The sequence below is a fragment of the Euprymna scolopes genome, chromosome 9 (assembly GCF_053919585.1).
Source record: "Euprymna scolopes isolate OS-2025 chromosome 9, ASM5391958v1, whole genome shotgun sequence".
In the NCBI taxonomy this organism is placed as follows: Eukaryota; Metazoa; Mollusca; class Cephalopoda; order Sepiida; family Sepiolidae; genus Euprymna; species Euprymna scolopes.
Genome location: NC_136490.1, coordinates 33,902,380 through 33,922,075, shown reverse-complemented (window position 1 = coordinate 33,922,075; position 19,696 = coordinate 33,902,380). Strand labels below are relative to the sequence as shown.

The following is a 19,696-nucleotide window of genomic DNA, read 5'->3' as shown; positions in this document are numbered from 1 at the left end:
TCAGAGGAGAGAGAATTGGAGAGAACTTGGTCGTTTACTGTCTTAGATGTGCTACCATAAATGGTAGTGTCGTCAGCATAAATGTCTACAAATGATGTAAGGATATGATTTGGAAGATCATTAATGTAGATCAAGAAAAGAGTTGGGCCCAGGATGGATCCCTGAGGGACACCGGCATTAATACTGTGAGCTTCTGATTTTTGCCCCTCAACTACTATTCTTATGAACCTATCAGAAAGAAATGATTTATTATGCAGGTTATGATGATTCAATTTTTTTTAACCATCTTGTTATCTTGTAAACCTACTTTCCTCCTTAAAAAAAATCCTGCTAAACTTTTTTCCATCTGAATCATATGCCCCCTCTTGCTTATGTCAGGCCAACACTTCATGAACCAGAGATGTCCAGGGTCTACAAATCATAAATAGTTTAAACTTTGATTGACATGTTTCCAAAATAAAATTTGACGTCAGCTGTTGACCTTTCAGGGTTCGATTGACAATATATTCTATTTTTTTTAACTTCCCAATATTAATGTAATTTCAAGATTGATACACTAAAAATATATTTGCATACTTTCTTTATATTAAAATTTCTTAAAACATTCTTAGTTAACTTTGTTTTTTTTTCCTTGTAAGACATTCACAGCAAGAACGTGTCTTCCTACCACAACTGAAAAAGACTTTTCTTTCTCTCTTCGTGCACCTAGTGTCAGGTGAAATTTCCATAAATCAAGCTTTTTCCAAAGAGCTTTCACTTGTAGAACATATTGCCGTGTGTCTGCTTTCCTGTTGATTACAACATGGCTGTCTTCAAATCTAATGTCATTAAAATTCCTGTCAAGGATTGGACCAAAAGTAATCATATTCAGTTCCTGATTCTATTCCCAAGTGCTCATCATTTTCTTGGCTGCCATTCATTCCCATCTAATTGACCATTATTCTTGAGTAGCTCTTGGTCTTCATAAGTGATGACTTCAATAGTGTTTTAAATAAATTGAACTGTTTCTTTTTTCTTAATTTAAGAACTGGTTTCTTCTGTGGAAAGCAACCATTTATCAAGTCGCCTGATGAGGACTTCTGGTTTTAAACAACCATTTGTCTGAAACATTAGCATACCAGTGTTGTGACCATGTAAATTTGTTTATATTAATAAAAATATATCTTGCTCTTTTTTTATTGAGCATTCTTAATAACCTCATTAAATTCATTAGTTATCATTCTTCAATAACTTTAATCTGGTATATATATATACTAGCAGTTCAGACCGGCTTTGCTTGGGCCCTATACACTGCTCATGACTTTATGTGCATATATATATATATATATATATATATATATATATATATATATATATATATATAAAGTGATGGTTGTGTAGTTCCAACGAGAGAAAAAAAATGTATATTTAAAAGAGTGTAGCCATCAACAATTGTGGGTTTTTTAAAAGTTTTCATCATATTTTTATTTAAAAATATTTTTATAACGCGTTTCGAGCTTATGTGTGCTCTCTTCAGATGTTTTCGTAAAAAGTTTTTCTTTAAAATGGGAGTTTGAAAAGTTATTTTTACCTCTGCTGATACTAAATGTGTTTTTCAGAGTGATGTGGTCTCAGACATCCTGTCTCCAACCGTAAGTGTTCAAAGTGTCCGGTCAAAGTTAGATTCAAAGAGGGCGCTTTTGGTCCATTTGGTGAAGGTTTTTATGTTTTTTTTTAGGGTTTTTTTAAAGACTTTCTTTCCCCATGTATAGCACACACTCACACACAATCACACACGCATACATATACATACATGTACATGTACACATGCACACGCATACGCACGCAGGTACATACACATATACACACGCACATACATAGAAATATATGTAGGAGCATACATATATACATACCCACCTACACACTCACACACGTACTCACACACATCCACCACTAACATGTCAGGCACATATTGGTTAATTTTTTTTTTTTTTCTCCCCAACCAAAACACGCATGCATACATGCACTTAATCATTCAAACACGCACACACACACACACAAGTAAGATGGAGAATAGGTAGGAGAAGATACATATACACACACATATAGACGCACATACACATATATATATATATATATATATATATACATACATGTGTGTACATACACACTCACAAGCATCCACATACTATGTAGGCACATACACATACACACACACATGCACATACATAGAGAGACATATGCAGGGCTCACACATACGCATATATCCATATCCACACGAACACATTTACCCACTCATACATATGCATACATATGTATATGTATACACACACATACACACACATACAGATGCGTATACATTCATCCACCCATATATATATGGACACATGCACCCACAATCACACATACACATACACATTCATACATCCTACCTTATGTATATATTGGTTGAAGTTTTCTTTCTTTTTTAATCCAAGCACATATGCATACATGTATTCAGTCACCCAAACATAAGTGCACGTACACACACAAACAAGATGGAGTATAGATAACAGATGATATATATATATATATATATATATATACACACACACACGTATACACAATCATATGTATACACTCACATACACACACATATATACATGCACACATATGCGCACATACACATACATACGTATAATTTCTAATTGTTTGTTTAGTTTAGAGAAATGGTACTGTACTGGATATGGATGCGTGCACCCGTGAAAGTGTGCGCGTGCTTTATTGTGCTTCTTTTGTTTCGTGTGTGAGGGTGCACATTTACCCCAGCATGCATGCGTGTAAGTGTATTTTGTGTTTTGCCTATTTATGTGTATAATTATGGAGAGGGCTACTCTATTACTAAGGTTTTTGTAGCGCTTATGTGGGATTTATCGCATCCTACATAGGCGCTACAAAAAACCTTAGTAATAGAGTAGCCTTACACTGATCCAACATCAAAATCGCGGAAAATAGACACCTGCATGTATCACAGCATATACACACATGCAGTGGAGGCAGATTCGAGATAATGCCCATCTTCCAAACTGACAACTACTTCTACTTGCTAACACAAGAAAAAAACTTTATAGCAAAGTTTAACCCCGCCTTAAACATCTCTCCATAATTATACACATAAATAGGCAAAACACAAAATAAAAAAAACACAGAATTGGCTGAATAGTTTGCTAGAGACCGCAAAGGTAAAATCTTTTGAACTTTGACTCCTTGAAAGCCAATTTTTTTTTACCAAAAACCGATTAAAAAGCTTGCCCTATGTCTAAATACACTTTATGTAAAATTTCAAATGTTTAGACCAAAAATTGGCTGAGTAATTTGGTAGAGACTGCTGAGGTCAAATTTTTTAAAACTTTGACCCCAATTTTGACCCCTTAATATTTATTGTTTTGGGTCAACTCAAATTAAAAAGTAACCTACATTTAAAATTTCAAGTGTTTAGACCCAAAATTGGCAGAGGAGCATGGTAGAGTCTTCAAATGTCAAATCGTTGAACTTTGACCCCTTGACAGCCAAATTTCTGGCTGAAAACCAATTAAAAAGATTTTCCTAAAGCTCAATATCCCTTATGCTAAATCTCGAGTCTGTAGACTGTAAAATTGATAGAGTAGTTTGGTAGGGAAATGTACAGACAGACAGACAATTTCACTTATATATATATATATATATATATATATATATATATATATATATATATATATAAGAACACAATTTAAAACAGTAAATTATACTTTGCAAGAATTTATTGTTCAAGAGAATATTCAGATAAGGCATATTAAGATTTGCTTAATCTGTGGAGTTTTAAAGAAATGCATTCTTCTCATATAAATATTATAGCAAACTCTGAATTTACTAAAAATAAATTGAAACAGCATTATATGAAAACTAGTCATAAATGCAAAAATAGTTTTAGTGCAAAAAGTTAATGAAATTGGGAAAAGAAATGAAAAATGAACAAAAGTAAATTAAAAATTAAAGATTAAAAATCCAGATGTAAGGATATGCAGTGGTAAGGTATTTCCAAGGCGAAATGATCATAAGAGTCAATGTTCTCATAAGAAGAAGTTGGATTGATAAATAGATCCAAATTAAAAATCCAAAATATGCATAATCCAAGTTTGTAGAAAGATCCCATTTGCTAGCAGTCGAGGAAGAAAGATTATTTCAAATCGTTAGAGTTTTTTTCAAGTTTAAGTTTTTTTAAATTTAAAAATTTACTAAATTTTTAACTAACCATGGAAACATTCGTTATGCTGGTTGTGCTATCTGTAAGTGAAAAAATTAACATTTCTATGAAAAGAGGTCTCTCTGATATTCATGTCCATTGTATTTTAAATATAGATCTGACCCAAATGAGGTAAATTAACAAGTACTAATAAATACTCAGAAAGTAATATTGTGCTACACAGTTCAATACAAATAATAAAATCACATTGTAAGAAACAATCTTTAATTTATTCATTCAGTTTAGCACCTCCTGGCAGACAATGTTCTTTTTTCCCCTCATTTCTTTCGATTATCCACTTTTTTTTACATACTGTTTTGCTGACTTTTTTCTTCGATGAAGAACCACTGCACATCGAAATTACGCATTCCTTTCTCACACTATTACAGCAATGATCATATATTATTATAATGATATTCGAAAACAAAGCTACATCAAAAAGAGGTCGCTCTGATATTCTTGTCCAAGGTTGACAGATTGGCCTTTTTACAGCTAAATTTATCAAAATTGGCCTTTTTTTTTTTTTTTTTTTTTTTTTAAAGCAGTTTAGCATTAAAAAAATTGTGGTTGGCTTTCTTCAAAGCGTAACGTATGAACTAACTATGGAAGGAACAAGCAAAATATTATATAGATTATAATAATCATTGAGAATATATTTAACGATGTCTGCAAACTACGTTCACTAGTCAGAGCCTGCTCAACAGACCAGACTTGTACATAATATTTTGCATTTATTCCTGCAGACTGTTTTCTTCATACCTATAACCTTGGTCTTTTCAAGAGGCATCCCCTGTCTATTTGATAATCATTTTTCATTCTAATTAGTTTCTTACATTAAGTGGCTTCACACCTTGTCTGGAGTGATTTCCATTGTCAGTAAAGGATAACTAAATAATAAACTGATGCAGCAATTATCTGTTTTCGTTCTTTTTAGATTTATATTATATGTATTATATGATGGAGCATATTTTATTGGAGCATGTCTTTTCAGCTCTTCTCCAGTGGCTGCGGATTTCAATCACAGACTCCCAGCCTGTTTGGTTGATGCTACTTACCCAAATGTCTTACTTGAAGACATACTATTGGTGTAGAACAGGTCTTCCTGACTTTTGGGAGCCAATTGCAAGCTATCCTCCTATAAAACGAAAAAAAAAAAAAAAAAAAAAAAAAAAAAAGCATAAAATTGGGATCCGCCTATTGTCCATTCACCTGGCATTGTCAAACCACTGGAATCATCTTTGATTGAACAGCATGAATATGTTTAGGACGTCTACCTGATCAAGGACAGTATTTTTTGAGATAAAGCCCTGCCAGATGATTCTTAGAATTCTTTTGAGGTTTCACAGGTGGAAAGTGTTAAGTTTGTTGTAGAGCAGATTGCTGAATACACAGACTTTGTACACTTTCATCTGCTGGAAAAGAGCTGTACAGTCATGTTCCATACAGAGTGAGGAGAGAAGAAAGGATAGCGAACAGACAGCAGAGGGCTGCAATAGAGCTTTCACAACCAGGCACCACCTACATCTGTGGCATCTACAATAGATCCTGTTGATTCATGATAGGATTGCATACACATCAGCCATCAGTATTATACATGGATGACGTTTTACTGGTATTAAATATATCCATTAACCCAACAGGCTGAGAGTTCATGGCTGAAGACCACAGCCATTGGAGAAGAGCTGTAAAGTCATGTTCCAGGAGTGAGAAAAGGAGAGACCGACAGTGGAGAGAGACAGAGGAGAGAGGAGAGAGCACTGACGACAGAGGGCTGCGACAGAGCTTTCACAACCAAGCACCACCTATATCTGTGGCATCTGTACGCAGAGCCTGTTGATACAGTATAGGCTTGCACAGGCACAGTGGATGCTGCAATTTTCAAATGGACTAATCCTAAGCATAGAACTCCATTATCTCCTGATACATATGGATGTCAACAATGATATTGATTACCTATGTTTATTATTTTTTTATATTTGAGTTTAGAATTTTTTTTGTAAATGAAAACTCCCTGATGAAGTATTTATAAACGAACAGTATGAATGTTATTTAGAATTTTCGAAAAATTTGACAAAGAAGTTTTCCTTAAACAAGTTATAAAAAATATATATGATGATATTTACTGTGTGAAATACAATGAAAAAAAATGGGAAAGGTAATAAATTCGTTTTGTAGTAAGTAGAAACACCCATTCATTCATAAAAATCGTTCAAGCATTTTTTCTTTGTTGCTGAAAAGGAGAAAATAAACGCCCATGGTAATTGAAATGAATCAACAAATTTCTGTAATAATATTTGTATTATAACATTTTGTCATTTTGCTTTTTTTCCTTCTTTCTTTCTTGTTTAGAGAGCATATTTAATGCAGGTTGGATACAAGACAAAAAAATGGAGAAGGGAATTGTGATAAATGCACAATGAGCTGTAAAGTCATGCTCTAAGAGGAGTGAGGAGAGGAGAGACTGGCAATGGAAGGAGAGGAGAGGACAGACAGCAAAGGCTACAACAGACCTATCGCAACCAGGCACCACCTACATCAGTGGCAACTACAACAGAGTTTGTCGATCCAGGATAGGCTTGCACAGTCACAGTAGATGCTACAATTTGCAAACGGACGAATCTGAAGCACAAAAGTCTTCAGAGGTTGTACAGGTAGAAGGTGTTAAGTCTGTTCTCTTGGCTGGAGTGGAAGTCCATTGTTGTAGAGCAGAATACTGAACACACAGACTTTTTACACTTTCATCTGCTATAACATTTTCATCTATTATATAACATTTTGTCAATTTGCTTTTTTCCTCTTTCTATCCGTCTTTCTTGTTTAGGGAGCATATTTAATGCGGGTTGGATATGAGACAAAAAAAAAGGGAGAGGGGATTTGTGATAAATGCACAATGACGAATCGTCATTAAGTTCCCCTATCTACCAAGTTCCCTATGAGAGTTGTATATGACACAAGGTGGAGTGTTAATGTACAGTGGGCCAAGAACACTACAAGAACACCCAAATTTTGTAGGGATCAATCTATAAAAATTGCTTGATTCAAATTTTTCAGCATTTAAAAATAAATTTAGTACTATGATGACTGAATTGCCAAGTGATTCTAACAAATGCAAATAACTTTAATTGCTTCCCTTTTCCTTTCTCCGCTTTGCTGGAAATCTGCTCACATCACCAAGTAAGTTTTCACAGAAACGTGTGAACTCAAAATATTTCCCAACCAATGAAAAGCGTTTCAAGCCCTCAAAAGTAACATGCACTTGTGAAAGTAGTAAGCCAGTGCAGACTTAGAAGCTCCTATAAGAACGGGTCAACAAAAATCAGTTTTCTCCAGACCAACCGACCACACCTAAAGGCACTTAAAAACATCTGATCAACACCCTCATCCATGCCTGGCACGGATAGACTAAAAAGACTTAATAGCTCATGTATCCAATCTTCATTAACATGCACACATCTATACATGCACTAACAAGATAAAGGTAAACCAACACACACATATACACAATACCGTGCTGCCAAAAGACTCACATACATATATTACTGATATACACATATTTCACACTTTGAACATTTTGGCATACACATTTCTAAGACTTGTGACTAATGACCCTTTTTTTTTTTTTTTAACTAAACTCGTGTTTTCTACTATGGAGATTTTCATTATTGAAAGTAACTTTTATATTCTTATCTTTTGGATAAAAATCTTTTGTTATAAAATTTCGTTTTTCCCTATTTTCATTTACAAAACTCTTTTCATGTTTTAAGTGGCACTTGTTAACTGGTGACTCTTCTATTATTTCAATGTTTCATTTTATTTCCATTTTAATATGCATGCCCTGCACTGATGATTACACAAGCATGAAACACTAGTGTCTGTAGGTATAAAAAAATAATTATTTATAATTTATAATTATTTCATCCCTATACTAAGAAATAAGTTCTTAAAAGTTCAGCACTGTCTGGGAATTAATAGACAGTCGGCTGGCCTTGTGCAAAAATTTTGACTTATGACCACTAACTCAACTTTCTTAATCAAACACGTGTTTGTGTAAATGACTGAAAGTAGATGTTTCATTCTTACTCCTTGTATAAAAATGTTTTGCTATAAAATTTCGTTTTCCTCCATTTTTCTTACACTTACTATCTGGTGACCCTTCTATTCTCTTAATGTTTCATTTTTTTTTCCATTTTCATATGCATGTATGTTTTATACGGATATCCTTCATTTTATTCCTTTGCTAACACATAACACCTAAATTTCTATTAAACACTTAACACCTAAATTTCTATTAAACCTAAATTTCTATTAAATGTTGGTAAGGTTCTTGGCAATGCACAAGGGCGTATTCATCGTTCAAAAATGGCTTCACCAAGGCCAGGGACCATACCATGGTACACGAATTAATGACACAATAATTCTTAAAAATAGCATTAATGCATGCCTAGCAAGGTGCACTGTGACGACACCACATGTGGTGGGGTGTGTCATTGTCATGGTACCATATAAAAAAAAAAATGGTGGGATCCTTCTATCGATCCAGTAGATATCTCACTGTTGATGCAATTCTCTACCTATATAAGAGTCAGGTACGTTCAAGGATGGAGTATTGCTGTCACATCTAGGCAGGAGCTGCTAGGAAGACCTTATCCTGCCTTGACAGAGTTCAGAATAGACTTCGTAGCCTAGTGGGGGTTGCCTTTTTCTCTTCCCTGCAACCTCTTTATCACAGAAGAGACATTGCTAGCCTGTCTCTGCTTTATCGTTATTTCCATGGCAAGTGCTCGTCTGAGCTCCAATCTATGCCCCCCCCCCTCACCAAACATTCACAAGAAACACTCGTCTGGCTGAAAACACTATCAATAATTTTCCCCACTCTTTATTTGTGCCTAAACCTAAACGAAGATCCCATGAACAAAGCTTCTTTCTTAGAACTGCCTACCTATGGAACTCTCTTTCATTTACTTGCTTTCCAACTGACTCCAAACCCAACGTAAACAAGTTCTTGAGGAGCCGTCCCCCTTAAGTAATCCAAGTTACCAAATCTACATTTCTAACGATTACTATGATATTGTCCTTTTGACCACTATACACTCTTTAACCCTTATCCTCGAGTAGCCTCTGGGCATTGATAAGTGGTGATTCCTTTGTAAAAAAAAATATATATATATTAGGTTCATGATCATCTTCACTGTGTTTACATTCTGGATGAATGCTAGCTCATTTAGCATAATTGTTAATAAACTGGAAGATTGGAATTCAATCCTTGATCAGGTTATACCAACGGCTCAAAAATGATACTCCATATTCCCTTGTAAATTATATTATAATATTATTATATCATATATAAGTATTATAAGGTGGTGAGGATCAAAAGGAGGAAGAAATGGGGTGCTCATATAGTATGGGGCACAAGAGAAAGTTACATTCCAAATAAAATCTCCTTGATATATTCACATATCACGCAAAAATAAGTATCCTTACCAAAAATTAGGAAAAATTATCCAGTAGAATTTTAATGAAAAGTAAAAATCAGTTTTATTGTATCTTGCCGTGCTGTCATTCATTTATTACTTGGTTAAATGAAAAACTGGCTTATCTCCCCCCTGCTTTATCGGTATTTTCGCCTTAGCAATGATGGATTAACAAAAACTGATAAAACTGATTTTTAAATAAATTAAAATTTTACTCTTCTGAATTTTTTAGATGAGGATTGGTTATTTGTATTATTCATGATAAGAAAGGACCAATCAAATGCCAGAACAGCTTTATAAAAGGACTGTGTATTTATTTGCTTCCCCACTGAGCAAATTAGGCACAAGGCGGTTTTTTAATGTGAGGAGTGAAGGGAAAATGGGGACCAACTCCCCGGGGAGTAGGGGAGCTGGATAGTGACAATTGGTATGAAGGGTTGCCCCTACATTGACCAAGGTCTTATATGTGAGGTCGCCCCCACATATGATCTTTGATTGCAGTATCTGCCGGAACAGATACTACACTTGGCCGAGGACTGGGGCTGGCGCTCCAGTAGTTTTTTTTTTGTTTTTTTTTTAGATTTTTACTTTGGAAAGTTCCTCGAAACGGATTTACACTGTCATTCTTTTTTGTTTGGAACTACATTTTCTTTTATTTTAAGAATGACTTTAAACTCAAGACTTCACTGTAGGTTTTCTGCTCCAAAAGTTTCTTTCCTCTAACCGTTTGCTTTTGGAATTCCCTTCTTGCTCTCTGTTTTTCCAACATGCAGAAATTTAAATATAATGTGAACAGACATCTTGCTGCTCAATTCCCCACCCAGATTGCCCTTCTGTAAATCTGATCTCTATCACAATAGCTATTTGTGCATCAGTGGCAATATGCCTTGTTTGGGAGCAAATAAAAGTAAAAAGATAAAAAAATAATTTTCAAAAACTATCCTATCATTTAAAAAATAAGTAAAGCATGAGTTGTCTCCCTTTGCAATCATGCTTAAATAATGTAATTTTTACAACGTTTCAGACACTGTAACCTCTGACCTTCTTCAGGTGTATCTTGTTAAACTTTGGAATTTTTCTGTCAAACTCGGCAATCTGCATGGAATTTCGAAAAGCGCCTTTTATTCAATTGACACTCTCATCCCATCAACCATGGCCGGAAAGAAGTCCTAAGTCATTTGCAATTGTATTTTTGAGTGTCGCCAGAATTTTGGCACGCATTAAGCAAAATAGGGAAGATATTCCAATGGTAACTAAACTTGACGTTTTAATCGTTTTCTTTTCTTTTTTTTTTTTTAAATTTTTCTTATGACAATTTAAAGCAAAAACGTTTCGGTTTAGTTGTGCAGAAGATGGAAACTTGAGAAATCTGGATTAGTCGGGTACTTTAGCTAGTTTTATATTAGATGAAATAACAGAAAGCAAAAAGAAAAAGAAAACGAAGGAATAATAGAAGAAAAAGGAATGAAATAATAAAGAACAAAAGAAGGAATGAAAGGAGAAAAAGAAAAAGAATGAGAAAAAAAAAGAAAAAAGAAAAAGAAATGACGGCGCTTCTACAATAGTGGGACAAAATTTCGGAAATCATAATACTGAATTTCACATGAAACCAATGGTATCTACATATTCCTCGTATTTTTAAGATGATTATATCCAAAAATTACAAAAATCGATAAGGTAGAAAATTATTCATTAAAGAAAATAAAAAATAGAAGTTGATGAAAACGATTGTAAAACACAGGAGAGGTAAAAAAGGCGGGGGTATTTTCCGTTTTGATTCAAACAAGATAGTGGAAAATTTTCACCTACTTTCACACTTAAAGTTATTTTGTTTTTAATAATCCAGTAAAATTTGTTAGGTAACTTCGACTGCATAGTTTGGAAGCTACCATTGTAATTTATTAGAATTGACAAAAAAAAAAAAAAAAAAAAAATCAGTTGAAACCATTGTTTTTTTTTTTTTTTTTATCTGGGAACTCCATTTATTGACTACAAAATCTCGTTCCAATTCTGTAGAAGCGCCGAAATGGCATAATAAGAAGGAATGAAAGAAGATGAAGAAATGGAATAAGAAAGAATGGAATAATAAAAGAAGAATAAATGTTAGAAAAAGGAGAAATCAAAATAATCTATATATGGATACCGTAGTACCTTTAGCGTATATACTTACGTGTGTCACGATTTACAGAGTATAAATTATTCGATTGGGAGATCCTATTTATTAAAAAGGAGGATAGAAAGTGATAACATACTACAAACATTAAATTAGTATATAGAGACGCTAATCTAATGTTCATAGTATATTATCACCTTCTATCCCCTTTTTTTTTTTAAATAAATAGGATCTCCCGATCATCGAAAACGCAATGTAAAAATAATAAAAAATAAAATGAAAAACAATGATGTCTTTTTTAAGCCGTACATGAAAGTAAAATATATCTTCTTAATCTTCTGGTTAGAATCCAAGGGTAGTATCTGTTCTGTCTAAAGATGGTAGAATGATATGATGGGGTTTCCATTCCTGCCGGGTGTCCATTGAATGGAAATATGTCACAGACTCCTATAAGAATATTGGAGATAAACCGTAATTACCAGATATATTCTGACACTACATTAACCAGATTACTTAGATAAATACTTTGGCGGACCTGAAAGAGCTTTCCCCCGCCGTAAAATTAATTCCTTTTCACATTTTCTTTTTTTTATTTTACTGCTGATTATCGTCGATAACAGACTTAACTTTCGTATTAGCAGGAAAATTTTTAAAAAAAAGTTTATTTAATTACTTTTAATGTGGGGGATTACTTTTAAATTATAACGTCCTATTAAATTGATACCCCATTTTTCGATCAATCAACAAAACTCTCCTTATTAAGCTATTTTTGTGGTGTAAAAGAAAAATTTAATAGAACGTTATAATTTAAAAGTGATCCTCCACATAAAAAGTCATTAAATAAATTAAAAAAATTTTTTTGCTAATATGAAAGTTAAGTCTGTTATCGACAATAATAATCTTACAGCAGGGGAGGGGGAGCTCGTTCAGGTCTGCCAATACTTTTATAGTTTTAACAAAAGGGTCGCAAACACTAATATTGCGGGGTTTCCATTCATGCTTAACGTTTACAGATACAAATAACACAGACCATGGGACTCAGAAGAAAGATCTGGGTGTCATGATCCCTCGGTAGACAGCATGGGAGAGCTGGTCGTCATTCTATGAATGTTGGCCCATTTACAGAATACCGAGCAGCAATATATTACATATGAAAGATGCCACTGTGGAATTTCCACAGGTCCACTAATAATAATAATAATAATAATAATAATAATAATAATAATAACACAGATCGTGGGACCCAGAAGAAATATCTGAGTGTCATGATCAGCAGGTGCTCCCTCGGTAGCCAGCATGGGGGAGCTAGTCGTCATCCTGCCAATGTTGGCCTATTTTCAAATTTTAGAAACACAGATAATACGGACGACAACAGGTAAGTATAATCTCGAATTCCAGAGACCAAAATGGTAACGACCCCCCCAAAAAAACACAGCCAAGATAACCAACAAAAAAGAAAAACGCAAAAGAAGAAAGGGACAACGAAGGAAAATAGACTTGTAATGGAATGTTATTATAGAAGCCATCCCAAATATAGATATGGAGGTTATCGCAAACAAATGAAAGAACTATGGGACTCATGCAGTGACTACCATACGACAGAACAAAGGATTGCTGACCAAGCAAGACTAATACTCAAGAGAGACTGGCTCTCAAAACTGGAACTAATGGAAATACAGCGAAAAATAAATAATGAAATTGAGCATGAAGCACTCCCTACTGGAATCACACATGTAGAAGTCCCACAAATAGAAACAGCACAAGCTGAAAACCTACAAAGACTGGACTCTACTCTGACGAGCATGCACGGAAGCGCACAAGCGTTTAAGTCAGGCCTACCTGCGGTGAAAAGCAAACCCAGGATCTTTCGATTACAAATCAAATCCACTAATGACTTACACTCATCTTACTCCAAAGTGACGATTTAGTTTCGTCCAAAAGAACAAGCCTATAAGTGATTCAGGGTTTTTTGAAATACACTGCTTTGATAACGTGTCTCACATTATTGCATTTTCGTATCATGGCATGTCAATTCGGCGAGATTGTTCAGTCCTGCTTGGGAACGTGTGTGTTGATGCAACAGTATTTGTTCATAGTGTGGTGTGTCGATTCAACAGTGGTGTTTGGAAATGTGTGGACGAATTTGTTAAGGACCGTGCCGTCACTTGTGAAAACAAATATATATATACATTTTTTTTTCTGGTGCTCTCTCTCCCTCATGTAGCAACAAGCTATCTCGGCCATCATGGCCTTCGATCTGAAGCTCATACCTGTATTTGATAGCAGTGAACCCGGACAGTCAGTAGTGGAGTGGTTGGAGAAAGCTGAACTAATATGTCAGCTTAGTGGGGTGAAGCACATTGAGTGCATGTCAGTCGGCGCATATGCTGTGTACCAGCAATTTAGTAACGAAAACACTTTGTGGTGTAAAAGAAAACACTGTACACAGCATTTGCTTTGGATCCTTTAGCTGCATGGAAACAGTTTGCAGCACTCCACCTCCAACCAGGTGAAACAGGTGGCATATTTTTGGCAGAACTATGCAGGCTTGCGGTCCTGTTTGGCAGCGTATTGGATTAATGCTTTCAATGTGCATTCATTGCTGGATTGCCGGAGTATGCGTAAGACTTGTTACGAGCATCCTCCCAGATGGAAAACCTAGATCTATCACACGTTCTGGCGCATGCTGGTGCCATTTTAAAGAACTGCACAAAGTTCCACAGCAAGCTGCATTAGCTGCACGGTCAACACAAATTACACTTAAGGAGACGGACACTTCATGGTGGTGTTACAAGTGTAATGGACTCAATCATAGAACAAGTGATTGCGTACTGGATAGTGTGACGGGAAGAAATGTTAGTGTCAAGCCTCAACAACCAATCACGTGTTACTGATGTAAGCGGCGAAGGCACATTGCAAGATATTGTCCAGGAAACGAGCAAGGGGACGAGAATTCAGTGCCAATCTCATCCTCCAAACTGGTGTAAATTGCGTATTGCCGGTTATCACTGTTCACATCAATGGACTACCGCGTACAGCTCCAGTGGGTACTGGATGCATACAGGCACTGGTATATTCTGTGAAAGTGGGCAGCCTACCGAATTGCTTACAGATAATGGCACAGCGTTTTGTGGAAAGACATTTGCTGATGATGGGGCGTGGACATTCGATTTTGGTGCGCCCATGTACTCTCTGGAAATGGAATAATTGAGAGGTCTCATCACACAATAAACCGCATTGCGGCAAGAACAAAGTACACGATCTTAGAAGCAGTGTACTGACACAACGTCATGCCTAAGGACGACAAGATGGCCATGACAGCACTTGCAAATGTGCTATACAATTATAAGATCCGTGTCAAGGGTAACAATAAAGTGATGGTGCCTAACACTACAGTTGTTAATCCTTACAAAGAGGGAGATGCGGTTGGGTGAAGAATCCACAGAGGAGTTGCACGAGGCAGTTCGGCACAGGAACAGAGACAAAAATAAATAGGTAACACTCGATCTCAGTCGATGGAACACCATGCCACATAAAGGATGTGTGCCCAGTGTGCCCAGTGTGCCTATGTAATTGTGTAAGCAGTGACGAACTCACCTCATCAGATGACAAATCTCCACTGCTGTGCGAACAACCAGATGAAAAAAGCTCCTCAGAAGATGACGCACCCAATGATCCAGAGCAGGGAGAGTTTAATGATGCGGTAGACACAAGCACCACTGAGGAAGCTTCTGAGCCTTTACCTTTAAGGTAGAGTACCAGGTGGAAACGGCCTGCCTAGCATTGTCATTTGTGTGATCTCGAGATCAAGGAGGAGTGTGCCGAGCATGTGCGGAAGTGCACAAGCGTATGAGTCGGGCCTACCTGCGGTGAAAAGCGAACCCAGGAACTTTTGATTGCAAATCAAGTCCACTAATGAACTACACCCATCTTACCTCAAAGTGATGATTTAGTTTCGCTCAACGACTATGAAAAGAACAAGCCGATAAGTGATTCAGTTTTTTTTTTTTAAAATACATTGCTTTGCGTTATTGCATTTTTGTATTGTGGCATGTCGATTCGGCAAGATTGTTGGGTCCTGCTTGGGAATGTGTATGTCGATTCAATGGTATTTGTTCGTGGTGTGGCGTGTCGATTTGGCAGTGGTGTTCGGAAATGCGTGGATGAATTTGTTAAAGATCGTGCCATCACTTGTGAAAACATATATATATATATATATATATATATATATATATATATATATATATATATATATATATATATTTTTTTTTCTGGCGCTCTCTCTCTACCTCGAGTATTGAGGAAATTGAGAACAATAAAACAGAGCTAACAGAGGATGAAGCAGAAGAAATAGAAAAAATAATACAGTTTATGAATGAGGGGAAAACAAAGCTCCCATCATTAAGAAACCAAGAGCAGAAGAAATTAAAAATGGAAACAGAGAAAGTTAACAAGCTCCTCCCACACATCACAACAAACACAATCATTGACCTAAACGATTTAATTTATGCAGGCGCCAAGATGGTAAGTATGAAGTTCAAAACAGAAAAACAGCCAAGGAAACCTGGATGGGAAATGAGGCTAGGAGCCCAAATCAACAAACATAAAAAAGAAGCCAAAACGATAAACAGGAAGAAAGTGACGTGGAGAAAATTGGAAATGTGACCAGCAGGGAGAGGCTAAACAAGAAACACGAAGACCTGAACCAAAAATACCAGCAAAAGAAGGGAGATTAAGACGATATAGATACAAATCTGAACAGTGCAAGCAAATCAGGACATTTGAAAACAATGAAAGGCAATTCTACCAAAATGTGAACGGAGGAAAAACAAAAACAGAACGACCAAACCCAACAGAAACAAAACTACTGGAATAAGATGTAAGAAGAACGACAGGAACACAACAGAAATGCAGAATGGCTGAAAGACATGAAAAAAAAGTTACAACAAATAGAAGAAAGAATCCGCAAGGAAACCCTAAAGAAAACCATAGGAAAAATAGTAAACTGGAGAGCACTAGGACACAACGGGATACATGCATACTGGTTCAAAAGATTCACAACACCACACGAAAGACAAGACCAGAACATGAGAGGATACATACAGGAAACAAACAGACAGAACCACACTTATGCAAAAGAACACAGAGAAAGGAACCGCCCCCAGCAACTATAGGCCTATCACGTGCTTACCCACTATGTGGAAAATACTAAGGGAACAAATCTACCACTCCCTGAATAACCATGGACTTCTCTCTGAGGAACAGAAAGGATGCCAAAAAGGAAAAAGAGGAACACATGATCTGCTATATATCGACCAAAAGATCCTAAAGGAGGTAAAAAGAAGGAGAAAGAACTCAGCCATGGCATGGATAGACTACAAAAAGGCGTATGACAGGATCCCCCAAGCCTGGATAGTAGAATGCTTAAAAATGTATAAAATACCAAACAAGATCATCAACATGATAGAAAATACAATGAGAACATGGATACTGTTATTGACAGCTGATGGACAATTCATAACAGAAATTAGCATACAAAGAGGCATCTTCCAAGGAGAGTCACTATCACCATTGCTGTTCATCATAGCCATCATGCCCCTGAACAATATACTGAGAGAGTGCTAAGCTGGACACAAGTTCTCCAATACAGAGGAAAAAATGAACCACCTGATGTACATGGATGACCTGAAACTTTTTGCAAGGACCAAAAAGGAACTAGAGACACTAATAAACACTACCAGGATCTTCAGCCAGGATATCCAAATAGTGTTTGGTATGGAAAAGTGCGCACTACTGGTTATAAGAAAGGGAAAACTGGAGACAACAGAAGGCATGGAACTACCCAACCAAACAGAAATGAGGGCCCAAGAATGAGGGCCCAAGAAGAACAAGACGCCATGGGAGTTCTGGAAGCAGATACCATCAAAGCCACAAAAATGAAAGAGAAAATTGGAAAGGAATAGCCCAGGAGAACAAAAAAACTTCTAGAAACTAAATTATATAGCAGAAACCTAATAAAAGATATAAATACACGGGCAGTATCACTAGTAAGATACTCAGGACCATTCATAGGGTGATCAAAAGAAGAACTGAGATAGCTCGATCAGAAGATCAGGAAACTCATGACCATGCACAATGCACTACACCCAACGGACGATGTTGACTGACTCTACGTGAAAAGGAAAGAAGGCGGGAGAGGACTAGTTTGTAAAGAAGAATGTGTGCATGACACAAAAAAGAACTAGAAAAATACATAACACAAACACTGAAAGGATAATCATGGCAGCAATAGACACTGAAAAAATCAACAAAACAGAAAACAGAGAGATAAAGGATAAGACGAGAAAAGAAAAATGGGAAAAGAAACAACTATATGGAAGATTCATAAGGATAACAAAAGATGAGAGTAACACTTGGACATGGATAGAAAAAGGACACCTAAGCCGAGAAACTGAATCCCTAATAACTGCAGCACAAGATAACTCAATAAGAACGAGCCACATCAAAACAAAGATCGATAAAACACAAGAAAACAGTAAATGCAGACTCTGTGGACAAAGAGACGAAATGATAAACCATATAGTAAGTGAATGCAGCAAACTGGCCCAAAAGGAATACAAGAACATGCACGACCAAGTGGGAAGGGCAGTACACTGGCAATTATGCAAACAACTGCATCTCAAATGCATAGAAAAATGATACAAACATATGCTGGCAACAGTACTTGAAAACGAGAATCACAAAATCCTATGGGACATGGATATACAAACTGATAAACCCATTCAAGCAAGAAGACCGGATGTTGTAATAATTAACAAGAAAGAAAACTCCTGTCAAATCGTAGACTTTGCTGTTCCAGTTGACCATAGGGTGAATATCAAAGAAAAGGAGAAACAGAGCAAATATACAGAGCTGGTCAGAGAACTGAAAGGGATATGGATGATGAAAAAAATCAGGATAATATGTATAATAGTCACTAGGAACAATCCCGAAAAACTTTGAAAAAAGAATGGGAGAAATTGGAATCAGAGGAATGGCTGGAAAGATACAATGAATAACAATAATGAAAACAGCTGACATATTTGGAAACCCCTTGAATGTGGGAACTAATACACATGAGCCACATGCGGGGGGGGGGACAGACAAACTGCTACAGAGGCAAAATATGAAGCACTACATGGAACCAAGAACGTTGAAACGGCATATCTATAAGTTCTCTAATGCCACCCCATTCCCCATTACTATATCACCCCCCCCCCCCAAATAAAAAAGAAACCGAGTAGTCAAGGAGAAAGGAAAGACCGAGGAAGGAGCACTGACCAGACCCCCACTGGACAAGTGCGAAGAGAACTGGGACCATGGGGAGGCTTAAATTCCAGTGAAGATCAATGGTCGTTACTAGTGAGTAATCAACAGTAAGCGGCTGTTATGATAATGCAAAGTTATTTGCAAATGTTATCGAGAGAGGTGGAGAGTATTGGAAACCTGGGGAGATTTGTTGTCACTCAGCTTCCAGGGAAAACTACAGGTTGTTATTAAGGAGAGATCTTTTATGATCTGTGTGAAAGCTCCTTGTGAGCCAATAGTAATAATAATAATAATTGGAATATTTGTCTTTTTTCTTTTTTTTCTGTGTGTGTGTGTGTGTGTGACCAAAAATTGACACCCCACCAAAGCGAGCCAGGTCAAGGAGGATGGAAAGACTGAGAAGAGAAAGCACTAGCCAGACCTCCGCTGGACAAGTGCAAAGAGGATGGAAACATTGGGGAGGCTTGTTGCTATCCAAATTTCAGTCAAGACCAATGGTTGGTCGCCACCAACGAGAAATCAACGGTAAGCGGCTGCTACGATAACGCCAATCCATCTGGAATG

General features: G+C 36.3%; 1 protein-coding gene across 1 annotated transcript in view; it reads right to left on the bottom strand.

Moving 5' to 3' along the window:
* The window catches only part of LOC145284495 (protein C19orf12 homolog), a 91,484-nt gene that overhangs the window by 36,850 nt on the left and 34,938 nt on the right, over positions 1-19,696 (bottom strand). The gene's annotated exons all lie outside the window — the stretch shown is intronic.